This window comes from Arachis stenosperma, chromosome 3 (assembly GCF_014773155.1).
Source record: "Arachis stenosperma cultivar V10309 chromosome 3, arast.V10309.gnm1.PFL2, whole genome shotgun sequence".
NCBI classification, from domain to species: Eukaryota; Viridiplantae; Streptophyta; class Magnoliopsida; order Fabales; family Fabaceae; genus Arachis; species Arachis stenosperma.
In genome coordinates, this window is record NC_080379.1 from 131,285,537 (window position 1) to 131,298,058 (window position 12,522).

Below are 12,522 nucleotides of genomic sequence, written 5' to 3' on the forward strand. Positions count from 1 at the left end.
GAGGAAGAGATGGCCGAAGAGTGTGCAGAGTGGAGAGAAGTTAGAGGTGCATTAAATGTTGATTGAAAGGGAAGTTAATGATCATCATGGCGCGGTTATTAACCAAGGATTTTCAGTAGGGCTATGTTATGTGAGAATGAGGTTCCAAAATTTCTATGGGCTGAAGCTGTAAATACAGCATGTTATATTTTGAATAGGACAATAATTAGAAAAGGGTTGAAAAGAACTCCTTATGAGCTATGGAAAGGAACCCCTCCAAATCTTAAGTACTTTCATTTTTTGGATGCAAATGTTTTGTGCTTAACAACAAATAAAATCTTGGTAAGTTTGATCCAAAATCTTATGAAGGAATGTTTGTTGGATACTCCACCACTAGCAAGGCCTATAGTATTTACCTTAAAGAACATAGAACCATAGAGGAATCCATACATGTTACTTTTTGTGATTCTAACTTAATTCCCAGTACTGTGATAGATAGTGATTCAGATTGTGAAGGAGCTAGAACAAGCAAAGAAAATCCCAAGTCTGCCCAAATTGAAGAATTTGCCAATCTAGAATTGTCTCGTCAGATTGGAAGAGACATTTCCATTTTGTCTCCTGAGCCAGCACGAGAAACTGAAACAGTGAGACCAACAGAAACTCATCAAAGCTCAACACCACAAAGGAAGCCTAGAGAATGGAAGTCTATGAGGGGTTATCCTCATGACTTCATCATTGGTGATCCCTCCCAAGGAGTGACAACAAGATCCTCAACCAAAAGACAATCCGAACCAAGCAACTTTGCATTTTTGTCACAAATGGAGCCCAATAATGTGAAAGAAGCTCTTGAAGACCCATCATGGGTCAAGGCCATGGAAGAGGAGCTTGCTCAATTTGACAAGAATGAGGTTTGGACATTAGTACCTCATTCAGATGGTAAGAAAGTTACGGGTACTAAGTGGGTGTTTAAAAATAAACTTGGTGAGGATGGACAAGTTGTTCGTAACAAGGCTAGATTAGTGGCCCAAGGTTACGATCAAGAAGAGGGAATAGATTTTGATGAGTCTTTTGCTCCGGTAGCTAGAATGGAAGCAATTAAATTGCTTCTTACCTATGCTGCCCATAAGGGTTTCAAAATATTTCAAATGGATGTTAAATGTGCTTTCCTTAATGGCTTTATTGATAGAGAAGTGTATGTGGCACAACCCCCCGGTTTTGAACATAAAGATTTTTCAAATCATGTTTTCAAACTAACTAAGGCTCTTTATGGTCTTAGACAAGCTCCAAGAGCTTGGTATGAAAGGCTTAGTGCCTTCCTATTGGAAAATCAATTTCAAAGGGGTACCACAGACACAATTTTATTCATTAAAGCATCTAATGATGATATACTTCTAGTTCAAGTTTATGTGGATGATATTGTGTTTGGATCGGCCAATGAGTCCTTGTGTGAAGAGTTTGGAAAACTCATGACTAGTGAGTTTGAAATGAGTTTAATGGGAGAGCTAACCTTCTTTCTTGGCCTCCAAATTAAACAAACTCCAAGTGGTACTTTTATTCACCAAGGAAAGTATGCAAAAGAACTTATCAAAAAGTTTGGTCTAGAAAATTCTAAACCAATTGGATCACCAATGCATCCAAACAATAAACTTGAAAAAGATGATGATGGAAAAGATGTGGATGAAACACGGTATAGGGGAATGATTGGTTCATTAATGTATCTTACCTCCTCTAGACCGGATATTGTTCAAAGTGTGGGTGTATGTTCAAGATTTCAATCTCACCCAAAAGAATCACATCTTTCGGCTGTTAAGCGCATCATTAGATACATTAAAGAAACATGTGATTATGGCTTGTGGTATCCAAAATCTGATGATTTTTGTGCAGTAGGATTTTGTGATGCAGATTATGCGGGAGATAGAGTAGATAGAAGAAGCACCTCCGGCATGTGTTGCTTCCTTGGAAGCTCACTCAACATGTGGTCAAGCAAGAAACAAGCCACAGTTGCTTTATCCACAGCTGAACTTGAATATATATCCGCATCTGCTTGTTGTTCACAATTAATTTGGCTAAAAACGCAGTTGGAAGATTACAAATTAAAGATCAATAGTATACCATTATTTTGTGATAACATGAGAGCGATAAATATTTCAAAAAATCCTGTTTTGCACTCAAGAACAAAGCACATTGAGATCAAATATCACTTTATTAGAGAACATGTGCAAAAGGGTACTATTGATATTCAATTTGTAAAATCTGAAGATCAACTTGCAGACATTTTTACAAAACCCCTCTGTGAAGACAGATTCTGCTCTCTAAGAAAAAGCTTGGGAATGTTTGATTTAAGTTCTGTTGAAAATCTGTGAAATTCTAACTCTGCTCAGTTTTGTCTCGTAGGATTGGACGAGATAAAAATGCAAGCGTGTTGGAGAAGCTGTAATTAAGGGAGAGGCTGTGCAGAATTTATCTCTCATGGGCCCCTCAAAATCTCTTTGACCCCACCTTGACCTTTTGATTGGTATCTCACTTTATGATGATCAAAATCTTTTTGTGGTCTTATCAAATCCTATTGGAAGTGGTTATTTTCAAATTAAATCGCTCTCTCCATCTAATTTCTTGATTCTAGGAAACCACCTTTTCAAAAGGCTTCTATTCCTTCTTTCAACAACCCCATTTTGTTGAGGTGTTCTAGGGTATGAAAAATTATGAGAGATTCCAAAGTCATCACAGAATTTTTCAAAGTCTTGGTTTTCAAATTCTTTTCCGTGATCACTTCTCAAATGGGCTACTTTTAAATCTTTTTCATTTTGAATTTTCTTGCAAAGGGTTGAGAAAGCATGGAAAGCATCATTTTTATGAGCAAAAAACAGTACCCAACCAAATCTAGAGTAATCATCTACCACTACCAAACCACAGTGTTTACCTCCTAGACTTTGTGTTCTAGTTGGACCAAAAAGATCAATGTGTAACATCTCTAATGGTCTTTTAGTTGAGATTCCATCTTTTGGTTTAAAAGAGGATTTGACTTGTTTGCCTAATTGACAAGCATCACAAGTAATATCCTTATCAAATTTAATTTTAGGAATTCCTCTAACCAGATTTTTCTTCACTAGCTTAGAAATTTGGTACATGCTAGCATGACCCAACTTTCTATGCCATAGCCATTTTTCAGATTCAAGAGATGTAAAACATGTTACATTTTGTTCTTTCAAGTCTTCAAGAGTTAATCCATACACATTGTTGCATCTCTTAGCTTCAAAAAGAATATCCCCAGTTTTTTCACAAACAACCAAGCACACAAATTTTCTAAAAATTACTTCAAATCCTAAATCACACAATTGACTTACACTAAGTAAATTATGTTTCAAACCATTGACAAGAAGAACATCATTTATACAAGATGAAAAGTTTTTACCAACTTTTCAAACGGCCACTATCTTTCCTTTTCCATCATCACCGAAAGTGACAAGTCCTCCATCATATTCATCAAGCTTTATGAAGAAGGGTGTCTTTTCAGTCATATGCCTAGAGCATCCGCTGTCCATGTACCACATATTTTCCTTCCTCTTGGATGCTAGGCATACCTACAAAATAAGCTCAAGTGACCTTAGGTATCCAAATTTTCTTGGATCCTTTCACGTTAAACCATCTCCTATGTCCCAAATCATTGTAATCAAAAACAACTTTGTAAACTTTTTCACCAATCATTCTTTCACCAAAGAAACACTGAACAGGAAAATGACCGCTTCGGTTGCATAACCTACAAAACCTTGGAGTTGCTGTTTTGTTAAAGTAGGTGGGATCTTGAAACATTGTGTCATTGGATGAAAAAGCTTTATCTTTAAAAGAAGGTTTCCTATCAGATTTATAAAACCCCAAACCAGCTTTATCAAAGAGTGGTTTTTGACTAGCCAAAATTTGATTTAAATTTTCAGAACTTTGAGTAAATTTGGCCAAGTCATTTTCAAGACTTTTAACCCTTTTTTGCAACTCTTCATTTTCCTTAAAACAGTTTACATATGCAACTATTGAGTGATCACTTTTACAGCTTCTAAGTTGAGCTTTCAATTGCTTATTTTCTTCCACAAGATCACAAGCAGTTTCAGCCTCCCTTAGCTTATCTTTGAGAAAATTATTTTCAGCTTTAAGAATGAAAATTTGTTGTTCAAGATCTTGATTATCAGTCAGAAAACATCTTATTTTTTCAGAAAAGTGATCTATCATAAGATGAAGTTCTTCAGTGTTAGGGTTTTGAAAAAATACCTGATCTACATGATTTGCCATGAGACAAGGCTGTGACTTGGTCTCAGATTCTTCATCACTTTCTGAGTCATTTTCCAAGTCTTCCCATGATGCCATCAGACTCTTCTTCTTCTTTCCCCCTTTTTGCTTCTCCTCTTTCCTTAACTTGGGACAATCAGATTTGAAGTGTCCCATTTCCTTGCAGTTATAACAAGTTACTTTGCTAAGGTCTTTCTTCATTTTCCTTGAGCTGCTGCCTTTGCCTTTGAACTTCATCATTTTCCTGAATTTTGTGGCAAACAACACAAATTCATTTTCAGAGGAGTTATCACTGGATTCATCATTCAGGGGGTTAGTTACAGAAGAAAAAGCAATTCCTTTCTTTTTTGACTCTCTTTTTAAATAAGTGTTTTCAAAAGCAAGAAGGTTTCCTCTTAAATCATCAAGTGTCATGGAATCAAGGTTACTGCTCTCAGAAATAATTAAAGCTTTTGTTTTCCACTCTTTAGTGAGACATCTCAGCACTCTTCTCACAAGCACAGAATCGGAATGTGTTATTCCCATAGCATCCAAGCCAACAGTGATGGTGTTGAACCGTTCGAACAGTTCATCAATGGATTCTCCTTCCTTCATTGTAAACATTTCATACTCCCTGTTTAACATGTCTATCCGAGTCTTCTTTACAATGGTGGTTCCTTCATGAGTGATTTACAATTTATTCCAGATTTCCTTTGCCGTTGTGCATCGTGATACCCGTCGATACTCCTCAAAGCTGATAGCACAGTTGAGTAGATTAACAGCCTTGGCATTTAGCTCTATTTTCTTTCTATCTTCTTCGGTCCAGCTTGCTTCAGGCTTAAGAGTGACTACTCCTTCAGCACTTGTGTTGGTAGGAAATTGAGGACCCTCCAAGATGATCTTCCATAGTCTGTAGTCCACTGCTTGCACAAAGATCTTCATTCTCTCCTTCCAATAGGTGTAGTTTTTCCCATTGAAAAGAGGCGGTCTGTTGCTTGATTGTCCTTCTGTAAGGTTATAGGACACCATGTTTGAGCCACTGCTTTCTGCTATGGGGATCTTTTCTCCAAGCTGCAAAGCTTGATCTCTTTGAGACCAAGCTCTGATACCAATTGATGGTTTCAGTGGCTAAGAAAATGGGGGTTGAATATTAGCCCCTTTTTGCTTGATTACACTTTCTGGTCTTGGAGGAGACTTTTCTGTTTTTCTCTCGTCCCTAGCCACGAGACTTTTTATTTTTGTCTCGTCACTTGGCACGAGATATTTTTTGTTTTAGCTCCTGTGCAGTAGAAACAGAAATGGAGTAGTAGAGAAAGAAGATTACACCCAGATATATCCTGGTTCAGCTACTAAGTGCAATGCAGCCTACATCCAGTCTCCATCACAACTATGATGGAATTTCACTATAATCATTCTGATTACAAACTATAAAGTGCTAACCCAACTTACAAGGGAATTCCCACAGAATCATGAAACACAACATAGATGAGCAAAGGAACTCTAAGACATCTATGGCTTTTTCTTTTAATTTTGCACTCTCTACCTTTTTTCACTCTATGGCTTTTTCATACAAACCTCACTGTTTGCCTTTTTTCCATGAGACTCAAGACATGACAAAATTAAACAGAAAAATTACAAAACAGAATGCATTGAAGGAGAAGAAAATCTGTAAGCTTAGGTAGCTATGAGACTTCTGTGCCTTGAACTCTCAAACTTTCTCCCTTGAATCAAACCGTGACTGTTCACCCCTTTTATAGAGAAGAGAAGCCTTCACAGTTGAAACAAAACCAAGCTTAACTTCTTTTCCTTCAAAATAGAACTGCTTCGGCCACAGAGAGAGAAGAGGTAACTCATACAAAACCCAACATGCAAATACCTCTAGTTCTTCTTTGGTCATTACTCTTCATCAATCCGAGCGCTCCATCCTTGGCTTGCTCTCCAAGATGGATTTCTGGCCCTTGATGCTTCATGATGATGATGGCTTCATCTGCTCCAATCTCTGCCTCTTCCATCACTTCGCCACTCTAGCTACTTCTTGTGGTGGTTGAGCAGAATCAGAGATAAGCCATGCATCCAAAGATCTCTTCCTTGCTGGCCGAATCTTCTTCTTTCTTTTTTGGATATGAAGAGCTCGAGATTACCTCACCAAATCTTACCACTTTTGGTAAAAATCTCAGCCATAGCATACATTTATTTTGTTTTGTTTTCTTGCCATCATCATGATGGTCTTGAGACGTTCTCCATCTCCTTTTCAGTGAATAGGTGTAGCTCCCATGGCTTCCATTATTTTCTGGTTAATGACCGAAGAGAAGAAAGAGATGAGAGAGAAGAAACAATCTTGGAAGAAAAGCAATTTAATGAAATAAACAAAATTAATTGAGAAGATGTTGCTTTTACTTCCCTTAGGTGGAGTAGCGTGAAGCATAATGATTTCCATCAAATCAAAGTCATATTCTCTCTCATGTTTCCAATGCTTAGCAAATTAAATTTGAAATCCATCCAAAGAGTGAGATGGAATCCGTTGGAAATATTTGAAGCTTTGTTTTCTTTGCTTCATGGTTTCGGACCATGCATGAGGACAATTTTTAGGCTAGTATCAATAATAGATAAAGCTGGCCCAATTAATAAAAATGATTTCATCCATGAGCAAATGATAACATTTGCTTTCCTGATGAATTTTGGATCACTCATTGAGTCACTCATCATGGATCATAGTTGGGCTTTGGAGCAATGAGATTCATTCTGGCCCAACATCTATTATAACCATTCAGCCATAATGTAGGAAACATTAAACAAAGCTGATTGCAAGTTTTGATTTTGGACTTGCTGCAATTCTTTTATTTTCGGCCCAATTAAAACCTGCATCACAAAATTATTAATTAACATATGTTTAATGAAAATCAAATTAATAATTTTGTAATTAATTATTTTAATAATATTTGTTCATCATCAAAATTAAATTAGAGTTTTTCAAACTCATCATATGTGTGTGTGTGTGTGTGTGTGTGTGTGTGTGTGGTAATGTGAATTAGGTGTGTATATATGTGAATTGCAGCTTGATTGTGAACATTAGAGACTTGGTGGAGTTTGGGTATCATTGCTTTGGAGATTTTGGATTCTTGGGGCTGTGTTTGGTGCCTTTGGTGGTGTTACGGGTTTATCGAAAAATCAGTCAATATATGGTTTTGATTTCTAGTATATAAAATGTAATGTGTCGTAAAAACTTAGGCTAGTTGACCCATAGGATAAGTTGAATTGATTGTTAGTTGTTGAATTAAATTGTTGATTGGGTTGTGTTGAGGATAATTGTTAAATTGATGTTATGGAATTGGTTAAGTAGATTATGAGGTGTTGAATGTTGAGTTGTCTATGAGAATATGTTGTTTGTGATAATTGATGAGGATATTAAATGATGATAATGATAGTAGGATGACTTGTGAATTGTGTTGCATTGGTTTGTGATATGTATATGAATGAATAATTTATAATGAAATTGTTTTGAGCTTTGACCTGGCAAGGTTCGTGGTGGTTTACTGCTTGCCTAGTGTCGATATGTGTGTGTGGTTCGTGGTGGTTTACCGCCCACATGATTTTAAGTGAAATGCTTTGTGGGGTTCGTGGTGGTTTACTGCCCACATATTTTTGAAAGTGAATGTATGTGGGATTCGTGGTGGTATACCATCCACGTGTGTGTGTTGTTTTTTCTTGCGAGGTTCGTGGTGGTGTACCGCTTGCAATGGTAGGGTTCGTGGTGGTGTACCGCCTACCGGTTTTCAAGAGGATGATATCCAGGTTAGCTACCGAATGTATCGTGTTCTGGCAAAGTACAGACACGTGAGCTCACGACCCGTAGGACAGGCATGGATCATGTAACGACCCAACTTCCAGAACGTCATGACCGTACCGAAAGTAAGGTGTTACCCACTTGCTTTCCTTTATTAACTATTTACTATTGAGCCTTTAGTTCAATATCGCGATTCAATTTTAGTAAAAATACCAGAAAATTTTTGTTTTTATTTATCAAATCATATAGCAAACATCACCAAGTAATAATAATCACATAATTACTAATAATAATATCTGTCATACAAAAGATTTCCAATAAACCTTAGATACAAATCCTATCCCTCTGTATAGAATAAAAATGTTAAGCAATAAGAGCGAGGGAACTTCTATGAAAATAACTCAAGTCATAAACTTAACTCATAAATAAGATCTATAATCGCCTGCAGCTTCAAACGGAGTCTTCGAATCTGTGTCACTGAAAGGGTGGAAAATTTGGGGTGAGAACAAACCACACGTTCTCAGTAGGGAATGGGAATGCCATAAAAGTAATGATTAACATGCAAATAATTAACTTTGCTTAATAATCCATCTTTGTCAAACCCTTTGAAATACTTGTCAATCTTACTTTAGTTAAATAATTACTTTCTTTGAATTTCTAAACCCAAAACTGATCTCAATTGCAAAACTTGTCATATTAAATACCTTTCAGCCACATAATTGATTCAAAGTCATAACAACAGATATTAATCATCTCTATCCATTCACAAACTACTAGCACAGGTAAGAAACTCAATTCAACACACAAACAAATCACAATAAGACAAACAACACAATCACAAACAAGTAATACAAGCAATACAACCAAATGCAAATACACAACTAATATGATGCATGTCTGTCCTAAGCAGGCCATGAGCTCACGTGTCGGTTTACACCCTGCAGCCCGACATTACCTAGGAACAAGTCCCAGATATGGCTTCCCTTTGTGTCCTTAGTGCATATGTGTCGGTGGTAAGAATACCACTCCTTCGTGACTACCGGCAATCGGCGCAAAGCCCGACCCCATAATATACGCACAAGGGGAAACAGTGATCCTCAGTTCGTGGGCGTCCCCGAGATCAATTCACAAACAAAACAAAGATCTTCAGTTCGTGGGTTATTCCCCAAGATCAATACACAACAATAAAACAGAGATCTTCAGTTCGTGGGTTATTCCCCGAGATCAGTACACAATAACATAGTGATCTTCAGTTCGTGGGTTATACCCGAGATCAATACACAGCAAATAATGATCTTCAGTTCGTGGGTTATACCCGAGATCAACATACAACAATTCATGGGTTATTCCCGTAATCAATGATTATCAGTCCGTGGGTTTTTCCCGCATATAAAACAAATAACAATTTATAGGTTTCCCCGAGATCAATGATCATTCAGTTCGTGGGTACTTCCCGAATTTAACCAATTATCAGTTCTGGGTTTCCCCGTAGTTAAATAACTAACAGTTCGTGGGGTTTTCCCGCCTTTTATCACTTTTCATTATCCTTTTCTCAATCTCAACAATCCACAAATCAATCTTCATTCTCTCTTTCCCTTTGAAACCTTAATACATCTTAAACCTTTCTTAACTTTCTCAAATAAAACTTCAGATTTTATAAAATTTCGGCAGCACCTCCCCTAAAACTCGGACTTAGCCACCCTTACGGGTTCCCTCTTTCTCAACAAATCTCCCCCTTTCCTCAACAATTACCAAATAAGAGGTTCTCAAATCAGTCAGAAAATTCACAATTTACAATAGCCAACAGTTCAGTTATAACCCACAATTCCCACATAACCTATCAATTCAACTTTCACCTCATCAATTCGTAACTAACTTTCATTTGTCATAGGATTCTTTCAAAATTAAACTCAATAAACTAGTATTCCAGGAAACTTGGTGTTGAGGTAATTTGGTCACAATAAAAACTTGTACCATCTCTTTTAAAATTCTGTTATTGTTTCCTAAGAAAATGCAGAAAAACAGCAGCAAGTAGTAAGTTTGATAAATTCCTTAAAAATTCAGTTTTCACCCAATGCCTTTCAAAATTCACGATCTCAAACAAGACTCTTTTAGCTTTGTATTGAATCAACTTCCAGATTAATACCATGTCATATGAAAAAGTTATGAAGTGAGAAACACAGCCAGGCCCTTTAGAATTCGGTTTCCAAAATCCAGTGAGTTATCCATACTCTTTTCAACATATCTACTTGGTTAAATAGGATATTGACATGAAATTTAAAATGAAGATCGTGGACACAGGAAGCTTGAAAATGCCGTTGGTTTCAGCTCAAATACTTACCAGAATTGAAAGTTAAGTGAGTTGGAAGTTGGTGCTTCTGCAGTAAAGGAACAGAATTTTCTGCAGAAACCCTCAATCTTCAAAAATTCATTTCTCCCAAAATACTCATCAATAAATTCTGAATTTTTTATGAGATGCTCAAAACACAGTAAAGTTTCATGCAAAAATAGCTTCATTCAAGTATATGACCTGGGATGCTCCCAGATATTGATTCTTTCTACTGTCATGTATGCAGAATTTCTGCCTTAAGCATTTTCAACAACCTTACTTGTCAAAAACCACATTTGAACTTATAACCCTTCCAAAATCACACGTTTAACCTCTTTCCAATTATTCAAAATTTTTCTTCATTGCCAACACAGCCCAAGAACCCAGAATCAATAATTCACACGATATCAAGTACTTAAGCATCACCAAACCTTTTCTTTTCTACACTATGCCAAGCGTAATTTTCCATATACACTCATCATCATTCAAACACACAATAACTCATCAATTCACACCAGCAAGCTCAGCAACAAAAGTAACACCATTTATTCTATCCCTTACAACATTCAGTACGCACAATCATCAAATCAATCACTTACAACAGTGAAACCGGCCACAATCACAGCCAAGTCAGAATCAATAAATCATGACACAGAGAATTAGTCTAACCATTACAAAATTATTTAGATACTCTTAAAATTTACTATATTATTTCAGAAAATCACAGGTTCTCAAAACAGTTTAATCTCTTAGTCCCAATCCTTCAATAACCACCAAAACCAATCTCAACTAGTTACAAGTAAACTTCACAGCCATTCCCATTCATCAAATATCCCCTTCAACATCAAACAAGTCAATAATTCACTCAAAATCAGAATCTCAACCAATTCATCACAGAATCAACAATTCAGTCACATTTCACAACCGCATCTAATTTCAATTATAATTCAGATCATAACTCAGAAAAATCACAATAGCTAACCATTCTCAAACACATTTCAAGTCATTCTTATCAATTAAGAAATTCTTAACTATTATTAACCATTTGCACTTATCCAATAACTTTGTAGGCATTCTAAATTAAAAACGTTAAATCCCCTACCTCAATTAGTTGAAACCGTCGAATTTAAACGCAACGATCCTTTTCTTTTTCCTAGTTTACAACAGCCAATGCGGCCGGAACAGCAGCAGCAGCAGCAACTCCAACAGTTCTTTATTATCACCGATACTATCACCTTTGATAGTTTCATCAGTAAACAGGGAAGGCATAGCAGCAACGTTACACAGAGACATAGGTTTTCCTTACTCATAACAGAGAAGACTAAGAAATAAAATGGAAACAGAGTAAGGATTAAAGCTTACAGGTTCAAGAATAGGAATATCAGAACCAGAACAAGAAGGCTGGTGCTGTTCTAGACTCTGGTGACAGCTTGGATAGCAAAGGCAGCATCAACCCGGCAGAACAGCGACAGAATGACAGCGCAACACAGAGGTTTGCGTTCCTCTCTCGGGCTCCCTCTCTCTCTGTGGGTTCTTCTCAGGCGGCTGCGGTGGCTTCCATCGATGGCATCTAGGCTCAACGGTGATGGCGCGGCTATGCTTCCTGCGATGAGCAAGCTCTCTCTTCTCCACCCTTCATGCTTGACGGCGATGACTACGGCTCCCTTCGAAGCAGCGGCGACGGCGGCCTCGTGGCAGCAAAGCGCGACGACAATAAAGCTTCATCTCCCTCCTCCGCGTCACTCTTCTCTCCTGGCGACGGCACTCCTCGCCGGCACCACAAACGGCGACAAGGACGGCGGCAGTTGCAACGGCATCTCCCTCCTCTCTGGTTCCTTTTTCTCTTCTCTGATTCCCATCTTCCCCCTTTTTCTTGCTGTGAGGCTTCCGTGGGTGAGGAATGGGGTCTCTAGGGTTTGGGTTTCTAATTTGGGAAATTAGGGTTTCTGAGTTTGATTTGGGAATTTGGGATTAGAAATTAGGATTTTATAAAAGAACATGGATAGATATGAATAGATATTTTGATAAAATTGGAGGATAGGATAATTTTAAAATCAAATGTACTCTATTAAAAATATTTAGAAACATTATTTATCAAAATATTGCTAAGTTTAATCAATTATTTCTAATTTATATTATAAAATGAACAAGTTAATTATATTTTGTAAAGTAC

The 12,522-nt window shown here is 37.2% G+C and overlaps 1 long non-coding RNA gene across 1 annotated transcript; it reads right to left on the minus strand.

Moving 5' to 3' along the window:
• Positions 1-7,678: 7,678 nt before the first annotated feature.
• On the minus strand, positions 7,679-12,290 carry LOC130965296 (uncharacterized). The gene is made up of 3 exons (XR_009081212.1): positions 11,712-12,290; positions 11,452-11,584; positions 7,679-8,497 (listed from the first exon to the last, which is right to left on the minus strand). It is a non-coding gene; the product is annotated as an uncharacterized LOC130965296 (long non-coding RNA).
• Positions 12,291-12,522: the final 232 nt, after the last annotated feature.